This window comes from Drosophila virilis, chromosome 2, assembly GCF_030788295.1.
Source record: "Drosophila virilis strain 15010-1051.87 chromosome 2, Dvir_AGI_RSII-ME, whole genome shotgun sequence".
In the NCBI taxonomy this organism is placed as follows: domain Eukaryota; kingdom Metazoa; phylum Arthropoda; class Insecta; order Diptera; family Drosophilidae; genus Drosophila; species Drosophila virilis.
This window is the reverse complement of record NC_091544.1, coordinates 21,301,898-21,316,757: the sequence shown is the minus strand read 5'-3', so window position 1 is coordinate 21,316,757 and position 14,860 is coordinate 21,301,898. Positions and strand designations below refer to the sequence as shown.

Here is a 14,860-nt window from a genome sequence, read left to right as displayed (position 1 = left end):
AAATTAATACATTGCTACATGATTAACTGCTGGGTTCGCTGGCATTTGCCTTCGGTTGGAGGCATTGGAAGATTTTCATGGGCTTGCGAGTTTTAAATTAGAACCCATTTTACGCCAGCGAATTTATGGGCAATCCAAGAGGCAAATGTACAAGAGACCCGCAAGAAGCCATGCCGAAAACTAGGGAAACACAGATGAGGTGATGTCGAAATAAAGGTAGCGCATTGGGAAAGGTAAATATGATTAAAGTTACTATCGCGAAAGGTATTCTATTCCCATTTTGTCATGGAGGACCAGTGAAACTTAGAAACAGAATAAAATAAGTTAAAATTGGTATAGGATTCATTAAAAAGCTACCAATAGAACTCAGAGAAAGCAGTAGAGCTAAGATGATAACAACAAATTGCCCATAATGCAATGCCAGCAATTTGTGTCTTACACATGTGCGTTTCATATTTCTGTGCTATAAATACAAAGTAAAAATCATCCCTTAAGTGCAGTTTGTGCCACCACCCACAGCATCCACCTAGCTACATATTTCATACGGGTTTCATTGCAATCTAAAACCAGTCACGGATTTCATCAGTAATTTCATGTTCAGATTGCTTTATTTCAGAAACCTAACGCTCACCCTACCCAAGAGCTACCCCAAAATAGAAAAAATACCTAGAAAACTGTTGATTAATGCATTTCAGTTATAATATTATTGTTGTTTTTGTTGTTGTTGTTGATATTGTTTTTGTGATTCTCACTGCCTCGCTTTTCGCTTCTTGTCGCTCGCTTCTTTCATCTTTCAAACAGCAATTCGCGATTCGCTTCACATTTGCACTTTAATGGCTTCATTTGATGTATTGGTGATGTTGCCACGAGCAACACACGTCTTCTCTACGGGCGTCCCTCAGGGGTTGGGACGAGGGCTACAAATGTTGCACAAACACCTCGGGGAAGACGTTGCTGAAACGGCATGAGTTGCAACATGCCAGGGCGCGGTTAGTTTCCGTAATCAAAGAAAATATAGTTGCAAACTCTAAATTTGTTTCAGATTATGATTTCTGCTTAAATCGTGACTTTGAATTTTATATATTAAGGATGTTTTCGAAATTCACAGAAATTTTGCTGAGATATAAATCGAAAACATGTTAAACTTAAAGATTCTGCCTAAGAGATTTTTCAGAAAATCTATCAACTATGTAATTCCTGTAAGTACATAAATATAAATTAGCCAAAAGAGGTATAAATTGTTTTTAATAACAATAGATATATAGACTCCCAAAAATAATTAAATAAAGCTACTTCTTTAAATTGAATTCAAACTAAATTGAAGTCCTATTTGTTCAACTACTTACAACCTTCTGCTTAGATGTTGGCTCTAAGAGCATTACTGACAAAATTAGCTGTGAAAAGGGGCACAGCTGGCCGGACTGGCCATCGGTCGGTGATGCTATTTAGAAAATTGCATTCTTTAACTAGGCTTTTAGCATATAATTCTATTATCTATTGTATAACCTATTGAATAATGAGGAAGACACTCGTTTGTCGACCATTAATAAATAAATACAAAAATAAAAATTTTGTATTTCGCTAACTTCGCTAACAAAGTTTTATTTGAGCCGCTTTCATCGCCTTAAGATTTCCACTATTAATTTTTGCGCCATACCTTTTGTTAAAGGTTTTTTTTATAGTTTATAGTTTTTATGTTTTTTGGTTGCTCAGCAAAGTTTCAAGTAATTTAACTTTTGACGAGCTTGCATTCTTTGATCTCTTCAAAAGTGCGTTCGGCATTAAAAACTTACAAAGTTTAAATGCAAATTTCGAAGTAAAATTTCAAGAAAAAATAAAATATTTTTACAATCGTTTTAAAATCGTTGTTTACCATCTTTAATATAGTGAAAAAGTTCGGTGAAGGGAAAATAAATTAAAAATATACCATAGATGAAATATTGCTAAAACCCTGCAAAGTTTCAAACAAAGAGAAACTATAAAATTAATGTAGCTCTTAAGTATGAGTAGTCAAAGCATAACTGGAAACGGCTTACATTTTGGAATGAATGTGGTTTAATTATCCTACGCAGTAGTACTGTACAGAAGCGGAAGAAACGATAATAGAAGAATTCGGTTCTTAGAGCGATAGCTCAAAAAGAAGCATCGGTTGAAAAATACTTTTTATTGATAGGCTAAATTTTCTGTGTTTCAAGATATATTCACCAAAATTGAGGAACTACGAGCATTAGAATTCTTTCTTAATATCTGAAATGCCGTAAGCCATAATAATTCAAGGGTATTTATTCTTCGGCCTTTATTTTCTGCTGCTTCTACCGCTTACACATGCCACGCCCCCTTGAGCGTTGTGTGTTTATGATTATTATTATTGTACGTCGCCTGCTTCCTGCTCACCACCCTCCATTGTAGGTTGCCCCGCTCACGCGTTCAATTTGTGTCACGGTCATCGATGGATGCCACAGCTGCTTCTGCGCTTGTGGTTGTCGTTTCTTAACAGCTTTTCGGTGACGTCGCTTAAGAAATCTTAACATCAAATACAAGTGCATGTGTGTGTTTGCGTGCGTGTGAGTGTGTATGCTTGTGGGTGCCACTTGCCACTGGCTGTTCGTTTGGGTCACACGTGCTGGCAATTACACAGCAGCCACCGCAGACGGAAATTGAAAATGCATTGAGTACGGGCCTTGGGCAACTTCCGAATCAAGTTTCCGTTGCTTGGGGCATATGCACACACACTGGCACATGCCCCGACACACGCACAGAACACTTAGCTCCTTGCACAGCCCGCAACAGTTGTAATGAAATTTTTGTGAAAAATTATTTAGAAATTTTTTAGTGCTGACATGCGAGTTTTTCATTTTCACACTTTTCTATTATGAATGACGTGCGTTTGCTTCTGTACCCCCACCCGCAAGTTCGCATTCACCATTCCCCTTGGCCTGCGCTTGCTTGAAGGATTTTTTCTTTTAGGTGCAATAACAGCTCACTTCTCCATTTCATCTATGTTGTTCGTTTTTATTCCTGTTGTTGCCCTTGCTGTTGTTGTTGCATTCTACGTGCTTCCCGTGCCGTGCTGCTGTTATGCGTGCGCCTCAAAATATGCAGCATTTCTTCCATTCCAGTCAAGTGCGTAGTTTTTTATTGCATGGTTTAAGGTTTGAAGTTTGGAAGAGTGTCATCTATTTGAAGTTGTTTCTTAGAAATTTATTATCTGCGTGTACAGAGTGAAACTCAGCCAAACAATAAAGTGAAGCACTTTAATGCTTGCAAAATTTGCACAAGTAGACTCAATCTTTTTCTTATGAACTAACAACCCCTTATCGCCCTAGCCCTTGTATAATTTAAAGGCAAAAGGCATATATATTTTATCAGTATAAATTGTGGATTAAATTATATGTGTTTTTATCTTACCTCAATTTTACCCATTTTTCCAAAATATTTTTAAATATTTCCGTTTCCGTATTTACCACAAAAATTACTTCGAAATATATTTCTAATTAATTCTCCATTGATGTACATTATTTATATTTATTTATTTATATTCACTATTTAGGTTAGGTTTTATTGATTTGATTCATTTTAGTTCGATGTGTTTCGATTTTTCGATTGCCTTCAATTTTATTTGTTCTGAGAAATCTATAATTACTTCCGACGTGCTCAAAACTATTTCGATTTAATCTGAATTTAAAATTAAATTTTTAGTGAAATGTTTTTTACAGCTCCTAGTTTTTATATTCAGTAAATTCCTTATGTACATATTAAACTAGCCTCAAAGCCGCATCGCAAGTTCAAACTCTTCAGTTTATTAAATAGTTGTCTCTTTTACGGTTGCTTCTAATGATCAGCGCCCGCATACAACATCCAATTACAAGACAAATCAAATGTGGCTTCAAAGAGAAACCTAACCAAATTTCAATCAATTTGAACTAACAAGCGACAGATTGGAAACCTAACGAATCAATTGCGTTGCCAAAAAAGAGACAAAGAAGCGAAACGAGCAGCTGAGAATATTAAGAGAGAGTTGTCTGCTTAATGCCGACTTCAACAATTGCCATTGCGACTGTGATGCAAACGTCGAATTTCGCATTACATCACAGGCCCAAAAATCAGCTAAAGACGCTGGGCAAACGGCTGTGGTATAGGAAAAACAAGGCGGTTTGATAGTTTCACTAAATCGATTTGTGTTGCACAGCATTAAACGCCCTCAAAACGGCTGAAGCCCAGCCAGTATACGGCTATAGGACACAGGCGCAGGACATGGCCAAAGCAAGTGGCATCATTACTCAAGCGAATGGGGTCATCAACAGCATCAGTCGATGAGATGAACCATCGCCCATGGACTACGTACCAAGTGCGGGCGTACAGTGTAGCTTGGCTCGTAGCCCACACAACAACAAGTGCAATCAATTTGGGACAGCCAAAGGACTACTCCTACTCTTTCAGTTCCTCTAGCACTCCTTGCATTGTGGGTGCAATTTACGTGCCTGATGCTGATGCTGGTAATTGAAATGCAAAAATATTTGGAAATTTGCATCGGACTTACACAAGGCATGACCCGAAATGCAGCGGATGCGTTTGCATTTAACAAAGGCCGACAACAACAACAATAACAACGACAACAACTGCTGGCAGCTGACGATATTGCTGATAATGATGATGAACAGCAACTTGAAGCAACTTGCGGTTAATGATGATGAGCATGTGCGAGTAACACAAAAAGTAAAAAAAACTCCAGTACAAGTGATTTCTTCCAAATGAACGATAAGAGTATATCCTCTAATGCGATTCAAAAATGAAAAATGGAAAAACTATATACAACCTACAAAGCAAATATGTTCGCTTTATTTCTCAAAGTGCAAGAAATATGACTATGCCGCTTTGGATTTTTTGTATCCAGTTGCAATTCGGATAATATCGTAGATACTACAGGCTTGTCTTACCACAGTATATACCATATAATACATCCCTTTTCAATCGAGCAACAACATCCGAGTGCAATTATAAGTGCACACATAATATATGGCATGCATATTTATTGCATTCCCTTGATATGCTGAGCTGAGATAGTTTGCATCCCAGATACAAGTATTAAAGTGGTTTTGCTGTTGTGCTAAAGTGTTCCCTTAACTCTCCAAACCAAGCCCACAAAAACCTTCCTCCCTCACCACGACACTCCAAAGTTAAGTTAAGTTGAGCTCGGTTCGGTTTGGTTAACTCGCTTGGCTTCATTGCTTTTGTTCGCGCTTGAATGAGTTTGGCAATTTCACTGCATCTGCATCGAGTGGCACACATTGTGTATGCGTAATATTTGGGTATGTTCCATAAGGGCATGAAAACGATCAGTAAATCATCGTGCACTCAATAAAGGCAGAATTCAATTCAAGTACACGGCACATACAAATTCCAAAAATATTTAGATAATTTCTAAACACATCAACACGGCTTCTGTGACAGTTACACTGTTAATGCTCGGCCAAAGTTACGGCATTGTGCTGAAAGAAAATATCTGAGGAGATTCAAATGTTTTTTTTTAGAAATCTAGAAAAAATAATCCCTTGCATGCTTGTTACCTTCATGATAGCACACAAAAAGGAATATTGAAGACCTCTCGAAGCAGAGTGAAATCCAGAAACGAGGAGCGTATAAGTAGCTAGTCAATAGTCAGGTTGTCTCTGATAAAACTTATATTTACCGAAAATGTGATTTTTTTACTGCAGTTTAATTCCAATCGAAAAGTATTGCAACAGTCACTTGCAGCCGCTTGACTTTCCGATAAAATAGTGAAACATTCTGTGAAAAGTTGCTGCCATTTTGAAAAAGTCAATAAATTCCACGCGGTGTACACACACACCCACACACACAACTCTGTGTACTGAATGCCAGCGGATTGCTGAAATGTGTGTTAAAGGGCGACCCGATGAATGACCGGGGCGAGAGTCACCAATGCAAATACCCGTAGTTAACCAATAAAATTCAAAGAGTCTGTGATTTTGTACCTCTTTTTCGTGTTTTATGTGCACTGTGCCAATAGCATTTTTTTTCCCCGTTTTTACACTTGTAAAAATAAGTTTTTTTTTTTGAGTCTGCGAGTATGTGCGGTAAAAGAATGTGGGCTCAATAAAGACGCACCACTTATTCTCCATTAACATCTAAAGGCGCCTCCAAGTATCGACCACAGTGAACTAATTGTTGTCTGGAACTATAGGATTTGGTGGACAGATTTTCGATTGCCCTAATATATACCCAATACCTTACTAAATAATCAACAGCTTAAGTTACATTAATGAACAAAGACGCGTCGAGCAATCGATAAAACTCTATAAATTTAATTGAACTCGAACTATAAGAGCTAGATTTTTGGAAATTGTTAAGGTTCATTATAGTCCTATATGTCATATTGGGTAAAATAACTTTATATGATACATGCCTAATTTAATAGTTGCGTGTCTCTTAGCTAGTCCGCTCATTTAGCTTCTGCAAATTAGCTTTAAATTGGATATTTTTCATCTACAGTTGCGAAGCTGTTTTGACCAAAAAATGATTGTCAAAACTTGCTGCTCGTAAATCATTTTTGGCACAGCTGTCGATTTTGCACCGGACTGGCTGCTATTTTGCTTACCAATTTTGACAAGTGCTCTCTGCTCGGCCGAGTGACTGATGCAACTTTGATGATTGTGTTGCCTGATTGGCATCGGATCAGCTTGGGTTGAGTCCAAATAGTGTCAAAGTTGTTGACTGGCACACATACCCCCCGAACCCATTTCAAATGATTTGGCCATTACATTTTTGCCATTTGCCGTAACTTGAGATGATGAAGCGTAGCCCAGTTTCCATAATAGTTGAAATGAGGGTTGTTGTGCGGCAGTACATTACAGTTTGATATTCACGGCACTCAGGGGCACTATTTGATATGTGTGTGTCGTATGACAAACGCCCGCACACATAATTAATACTATTTCTTCGAATAGTGCACAATTTAAAGCATGTCAATTAATTTCAAATGCAATTACAATACATTTTTAAACATATTTAATTTGTTACATATTAAATTGTAAATGTGTAAATAAATAAATTCAAATCAGCAACGAAATGTCTCTCATAATTTATAAAATCATGTGATTTAAATACGAGATAATGTCCGCGTCCATTCAATGACATTAATTGAAATGCAGCGCATGTGGCATATGATTCCTGTATTGTTGTTGTTGTTAAAAATTATGTTTTTCAGCTGTCGATTATCGTTTTTATGCTGTCCTGTCATTTATATTTCTCTGTCACACGCCTTGCTGCTCATTTTAAAGCATTATTTTTCCACAATATTTCCCCACAAATTTTTAATTATAATGTGCAGTAGGGGGAGCCCATATACAATGTTAGGGGTGGTCAGGCGTTAAACTGTTTATAAATTGCATTCGGCATATTCATTTTAATAATTTTCCACACAAGTACATTGTAAACCATTACGTGGCAACAAATTTTAATTTGTATTTCCAAGATTTATTTTCAGTTTATGAGCGCTGATGCGCATAGCGAATCTCTGGCATAATTTATTAAAGATTTCAAGACATCTGGTTCAAATAGAAGTGTCCTTCAGATCCTGTAGAAAAATATTACGTAGCTAAGCGTTCTTTTAGAAAGATCCCGAAATACATTAGAACGCTGTTTATACACTATCTTAAACTCTCTTATATACCTCTCATAAATATACCTTATTTATCATGCAGAAATAGATTTTGCTTAAAGAGCGAATGTCCTTTTAGGCAAATGGTGAAGGTCTAATGCCTGCAAATGTCTTTTTTTTTTTGCTGGCGCTTAACAGCCAGCCAGGGTTAAGCCCTAAGATAGTAAGCTGCCCGAACGTAACGCTTGCAACCCTTAAAACACACATTGCCCCCATATTGCTCCCCGATTGCCATAGCAAGCAGAGCTCAAGACCAGTTTCAAATTTATAGCAGCTGATCTTTTGCTTTATTCAATTTTTTTGTTTTTTTTGCTTAGGAAAAGTTTGCTCTTTATGCTACCCTCGAGATGCGTTACCCACAGGGGACAGTTTGACATGCATTTGTGCCCAAGGGTTGTCAGTGGCTGACTGTCTTTAGGCAGGGTAAGCCAGCCTACCTGATTGCAAAAAAAAAAAAAAAAAATAATAATAATAAAAAGAAACACGAAAAACTCAACTTCCACGTGGGCTACATACAAACAATTATGTTGTATCTAGCGACTAAGGGTAGATTTTCACAGTCTGACTAACCCCTGGGGGCTGCAGCCATGTGTAAAGCTGGCATATGGACGACCCTACGCAAAGACTTATTTATCTATCGTAAAACTAGCCGACGGCTACTTACACAGTATATACCCCAGTTATGCCAAGAAATTAGTTTATTGGGATTTGTCTGGCAATCTCTTCTCAACCCAAGAAATATACATACATCACATCACCTATATATATATATATATAAATACTTAGGTAAGTGGGCGTGGCAAGGCATAATAAACAAACTCAATTTATTGTTTGCTTTTAGCAAATAAAGAGCAAAAGCCATAAATATGCATGCAAAAGTTTTGTTTGCACCTTTTTCTGTGGTTTCTGCTCTGCCATGTCTCAGTTGTTATGGGTTTGTGGCAACTCTGGCCGCACAACTGTACATTAAGCATACCCACTCCACCAATTACATGTAACAATCGTGTTCACTTTTTATAAATATTTGAACAAAAGGAAAGCGCACACGAGTGTACGATTAAAAAAACAAACAAACAATTTTTATTTTTATAGCTTTTGCATAAAAGCAACAGGCAAGAAAACGATTCCAAACAAATGCGATGCTGTATGCATGGTAATAGCAGCAATGGTACACAAAATAATGGAGCCGCAATTGTGCACCTGCAGGAAAAAGACTCTAAAGCATAGATGAGAGCGCACTGAAAGCTCAAACGATCATTAAGCACGGCATTTTTAAACACAAATTTTATGTAAATGAACTCATTAGAACTCTATTCAAATTCATCTGAAACTTTAATTCAACTTAAAGCTCTGTACTCTGTAACAGATATTGCATACTCGCAATTGCCAATACCTTTGCTGAGCAGCGTATGCTTACGCGCTTACCGGTGACATAAGAATTCAAAATCATAATTTTTTTTTATGTTTGGTTGGTTGTTGGAAATTGTGTGACAGTAGCAAGTGTGACAGGGCTCCCTAAGAGAGAGAGAGAGAGAGAGAGAGAGAGAGAGAGAGAGAGCTGTGAAATGTCACACAAAACCTGTGTAAGATGTCAACTGCAGTTGGCAGTTGTTGCAATGCAGTTTTTAAAAATGTTATGGCAGATTATGTTACATTTGCCCCTGCAAAGCTAACGTGCTCGTTACAAGCATTATATTTTAAAATGTGCATATGATAGTTTGTTATTGGAATGGTACTACTTATTCAGCTTTCCTTAAGTTATATTTAAGCTTTAATTTTTCCTAATATCAGTCAGCCGACAACAATTTAAAGTCTAAAAACTGTGCTAACCTTGTTCATGATGTTAGACAGATGTCTAATGAGCTTTAAGTCAAGTTAAAGCTTAAAGTCGCTAGTTTAATCCGCTGTACAGAACAACGATCATGGCGGAATTCGACCTGTTTAGCAGAGGTCTTCGCTGTGCGTAAGAGCCTAACTTTAGCATCGAAATGAGCTTTAATTCTATAATGAGTATTCATTTCATAATTGACCAACGCAAGGCAACGACCAGAACGCATTAACTTCCATCCGCATAATCATCTATCGTCTATTCTGTCGACCAGTTAATTGAAAACCAAAGCTACATACAATTGCCGCCGCAAGCCACAGCTTTTGCTCATCGTCGACTTTAGAGCTTAATTAATTAGCAGCTAATTAAACGGTGCACATATTTATATTGGACTTCGCTCTCGACCACCCACTGGCTGGCAGAACGTCTGACTGTTTGGCGTTGCCACCCAGTTTGACGGCAGCCGTGTCTGGCTGCTTGTGGTCCTGCTTAAAAATTAACCATTCGCGTTGGAAATTGAGCGTGGCAGACGTGACGAGCGTTTTTGCAAAACCGCATTCACAGGCAGCCCAGCGACTAATCTGTCTACCCCCTTGCCGCCATTTATCAGCCCCAGTTAAACTCTCAGTCTCTACCTTTTTTTCTCGCTCGCATACAAGTTGATTAATTAAACTGTTGACAATTTTAAAAGCTTTCCTCATGTTGCCCCACTCCCACTCCTGCAGTCCATGATTCGCATTATTCACAGCTTAACATATTACTCTACCTTTCTCTTTCTGTCCATTTGCTGTCGAGACCCTCTCTTGCTTTTTCTAACTCTTTCTCTTTCTCGGCTTGTTGTTGTAATTTGTTGTGGTTTATTGCTTTTGTCCACTTTGCTGTCTGTGACAAATGCACTAGAAAATTGGCTGTTTTTGCGTTACAAAGAGAAGAGAGAGTAAGAGAATGAACGAGAGAGAAATGGGTAGCCGGAAAATGTGTTGGGAATCATCTATGAAAATGCAGGCGCATCTAAAGCGTTTAAATAGGTGCTTTAAACAATTCAAACTTTTGCGGTTAAGTTGTGAAAATTTCTTGTTTATCGGAGAAGAGCGTGAAACGGACAAAGTTAATAAAAAATACTCCGTGATTTTAGATTAATATTAAATTGATACCATCTGTTTATTGACTTTAAGTACTGCATCAATCAAAAATACAATGTGATCTTCTGTAAATTTCTATCGACATAACCTGCGATTAAGCAACCCCAGACATGAATCTTCAATGCATATTCTAGACTTGTCTCCTAAAGAGTAGGACACATTAGAGCTCAACGTCACCATAAATACGGCAAGTGAACTGGAGAGCTACGTTGACCACCTCACAGCGAAAATTACGGAAGCTGCTAGACGTGCAGCCCCGCAAACCCTGCCTCACTCTCGTACCTTCAGAAGGTCCCTACTAAGCCCTGAAGCCAGGAGTCTCCTTGCCGACAAAAGACGTCTAAGGAGGCTGTACATCCGCAACGGAGACCTCTCTACCAAGGCAGAAATGGTAAGCGCGTCCAACCGGCTCAGACGACTGCTGGCTAGGACTCGAACGGAAAATCTAGACAGCTTCCTCGAAACAACTGGGCATGACGGCAACAGCACCTTTTCAGTGTGGAAGCTCACCAGAAGCATTAAGAGGCAACCAGTTTTTACCTCCCCGATCACGGACCACTCTGGCCTCTGGCTCCGATCGGACGAGGAAAAGGCCAACGCGTTTGCTGACTACTTGGAGACAACCTTCAAGCCATTCGACTTCGCAGATGTTGCACAGCGCCGTAAAGTAGCCGAGTCACTGGACGCTCCACTGCAGATGGCTCTCCCGATAAGAAGCATCTCCCCCGCGGAAATCGGGACACAGCTGAAAATGCTTGAGCTAAAGAAGACCCCAGGATGCGACGAAATCGACAACAGAGCAGCTAAGGCTCTCCCACGCAAAGGAGTCATGGCGCTCGCCACAATTTTCAACTCCATGCTCCGCCTTGGCCACTTTCCGAAGCAATGGAAACATGCGAAAATTGTGATGATCGCCAAACCCGGTAAGCCGCTAACTCAACTTGAGTCCTACCGCCCTATAAGCCTTCTGCCGACGCTCTCAAAAGTCTTTGAGCGACTTCTGCTAAGCCGTCTCTTAGAACTCGACGAGGTCACGCGCCTGGTCCCGGATCATCAGTTTGGCTTCAGAAAGTCTCACGGCTGCCCCGAGCAGGTCCACCGGGCAGTAAAACACGTACTAGAAGCTTTTGAGCAGAAGCAATACTGCGTCGGCGTTTTCCTCGATGTCAAACAAGCGTTTGACAAGGTCTGGCACGATGGTCTTCTGTTCAAGATCAAACTGATACTCCCAGCGCCATACTTCAGCATCCTTAGCTCCTTTCTGGCAGGACGCACCTTTAATGTGGCCGTTAAAGACCAAAGGTCGGCAATTAAGGGCATCAGAGCAGGTGTCCCACAAGGCAGCGTCCTCGGTCCGATGCTGTACACGCTGTATACGGCGGACCTGCCCACACAAGGGCAAAGCAATGAAGACCTCAGCCCTGCGAGACTGCTGGTGGCAACATATGCGGACGACACTGCCTTCCTAGCCTCCCACAAAAATCTGCAAGCTGCTACAAGTGCAGTGCAGGACTGGCTGCTGCAGATCGAAACCTGGACAGCTATGTGGAACATCGCTATAAACTGTGCCAAGTCCGCCTGCGTCACTTTTACGCTGCGCCCATACAGCTGCCAGGGGCTACGGTTCGATGGAGGAACCATTGAGCAGACCAACTCTTTCCGCTACTTGGGTGTCCACCTGGATCGAAGGCTCATATGGGGGCCTCACATCGCAGCAACGAGAGCAAAATGCCTGAGAAGACTTCAAAAGCTCGATTGGCTACTAAAGCCTCAAAGCAAGCTGCACATATCCACGAAGACACTGCTTATCAAAACGATGGTAACGCCTATCTGGACATATGCGATCCAAGTTTGGGGCACGGCATCAGCACACCAGCTCCGTCGCATAAGAGTGGTCCAAGCCAAGGCAGCACGCAAGGTTGCTGGCCTGCCATGGTACGTAACAACAGACGCCATCGAACGCGATCTCCGCCTAACAAAGGTCGGAGATCAGCTCAACTTCTTCAGCAGCCGATACTCCGACAAATTGGTGCAGCATCCGAACGCGGCCGCAAGGGCCCTGGCTGAGCCCATCAGTGAGAGGCGCCTCCGAAGGCTACACCCCGACGACCTACCAACGAGGCACATCACTTAAACATCCCTTTCCCATTATTGTTATATATTTTTAAGTCTGTAATTATCATTTAAGTTATTAAATAATAACTATACACTATACCCTTAACTCCGCTTGGTAGAGATCAGAAGGCACTGATCGATTCCAGCGCAAAATAAACCAAATTAATTAAAAAAAAAAAAAAAAAAAAAAAAAAAAAAAGAGTAGAGCCCAGCCGAAAAGATAAAACTATTGCTGGCAGTACTTCAGTTCTCTTCAATAACAATAAATATATTGTTAATAATTCAAGACTACACGATTTTTTTGACTTCCTTCTGAGCTGGATTGTATATTGTGTGTTTCTTGCTTTCTAGTATTTACATTTGAGAATTCGTTTTAAAGCAATATCAAGAGACAATTCAACAGTTTTTGGATACTCAATATGATATTCAGTGAGATTTGATCTATGATGTAGATTAGAAGTCTTTTTTCTTATGTATATGTTATTCGGATACTCTATTTATATTTACGAGCCCTCGAAGCAGATGGCCTGTAAAAGTTAATGCCAATGTCCTGACGCACAGCACAGAAAATACCGATTAATCCACCAACGTGTGCCGCATTAGCACTTAAATTTGATGGGAACGTATACAGAGAGATGGGGCGAGTAAGATTATATATTTATTCAAGCTTTACGTCAATTTTAAGTGAAACCGCAACAAAACGATTAAAACTAAGCTCGTCCAACAGAGAAGACCCTAAAAAAGGACACGCTCGAACTGCTTTTAGTACCGGGGTATAAACTAAACTTTTACACCAAACTCAATTAAAATGCTGAATAAAAAATGCATATGTATGCGGACAGTAGGGGGAGTATCTTTAACTAGTATGTAGATCCTTTCCGGGCCGGGTAACTGTTCATGCTGTTCATGCTGTTCCTGCTGCTGATGCTGCTGGGCCGCATAAATTAATAAACTTGATAGAGTCGACAGTCGGAAATAAAAGCGGGATTGGATGCGGATGTGGAAGTGGAAGAGAAACTGGTAGTGGGACCTGGAGTAGGGATAGGTATAGGAGCAACTGGCATAAAAACCAAACGAGGTTTCAGCGCAAGGCGACACGTACGCAGAGAGTAGCTGCAATTAAAATTTTAGTGCTCAACAGGATGCGGGGACCGGTGGAAGGAAAAGCGAGCAGCGAGTGCGACGGGGAGGGAGCTGGGGTTATAGGCAGACATTTTGCTTGTAGGCGTTCCATTGGCGACACGTACGTCCGTTTTTCAAGTGCTCAAATTTCAGTACAAACGCATACTGACAGCTAAACACACAGACACAAGCTCACTCACACTCACACGCACACGCACACACACAGACACAAACTCAGACACAGGCACACTCGAGCAAAGCAACCGCTTCCGCAGCTGCAAATCGCCAGGCGACAACCTGCTCTGGGCATAAATAAATTGTGTTGCATACTTTTATGCTACACTGCAGTTGCTGTTTGTTGTTGCATGTGGCTGCGGCATGTATTTGTTGCTTTTGTTGTTGTTGCACCTGGCAGCATGCAGTTTGCGCCAGAACTTTCGGTTAATGATAATATTTGTAAAACGCTTGATGATGCGTGAGTATGGGTCTTTCTCTCTCCCTGTCTCTCTTAACAAAAGAGAGCTCAGGCTCCCTTCCTCTCTCTCTATTTAACTCTAATGCTTTAAGCATGTACAAGTTTTTGGCAACACTGAACGCACGTATGTTACACACACATGCACAAATACACACGCAATTGCTTTCCAAAACTGTCAACACAGCCTTCTACAATAGATGCTTGGCAGGGTTGCCAACCGCATGCCATGTTATACAATACACCAATTTTTATGAGCCTATGCTAAAATAAGGCTTTAAAATTCCATCTCTAAAAAAGGCTTGGAGGCGCACTCGCAATTGAAATACATGTAGCTATGCCTTAAACATGTCCTTTTATGCCACTTTAATGGGCTGCAACAAAGAAAATATCTGAATACAAAATTCCAGTTGACAAACAACGAATTCTTGAAGCATAATTAAAAGAAATTGCAAAATAGTTGCCATGTAGCCTTTAAATTGTAATTTGCTAAAGAATTTCGT

The 14,860-nt window shown here is 40.1% G+C and overlaps 1 protein-coding gene across 2 annotated transcripts in view; it reads left to right on the top strand.

Annotated features, from left to right (window-relative positions):
• The window catches only part of Fur1 (Furin 1), a 73,347-nt gene that overhangs the window by 42,770 nt on the left and 15,717 nt on the right, over positions 1 to 14,860 (top strand). The gene's annotated exons all lie outside the window — the stretch shown is intronic.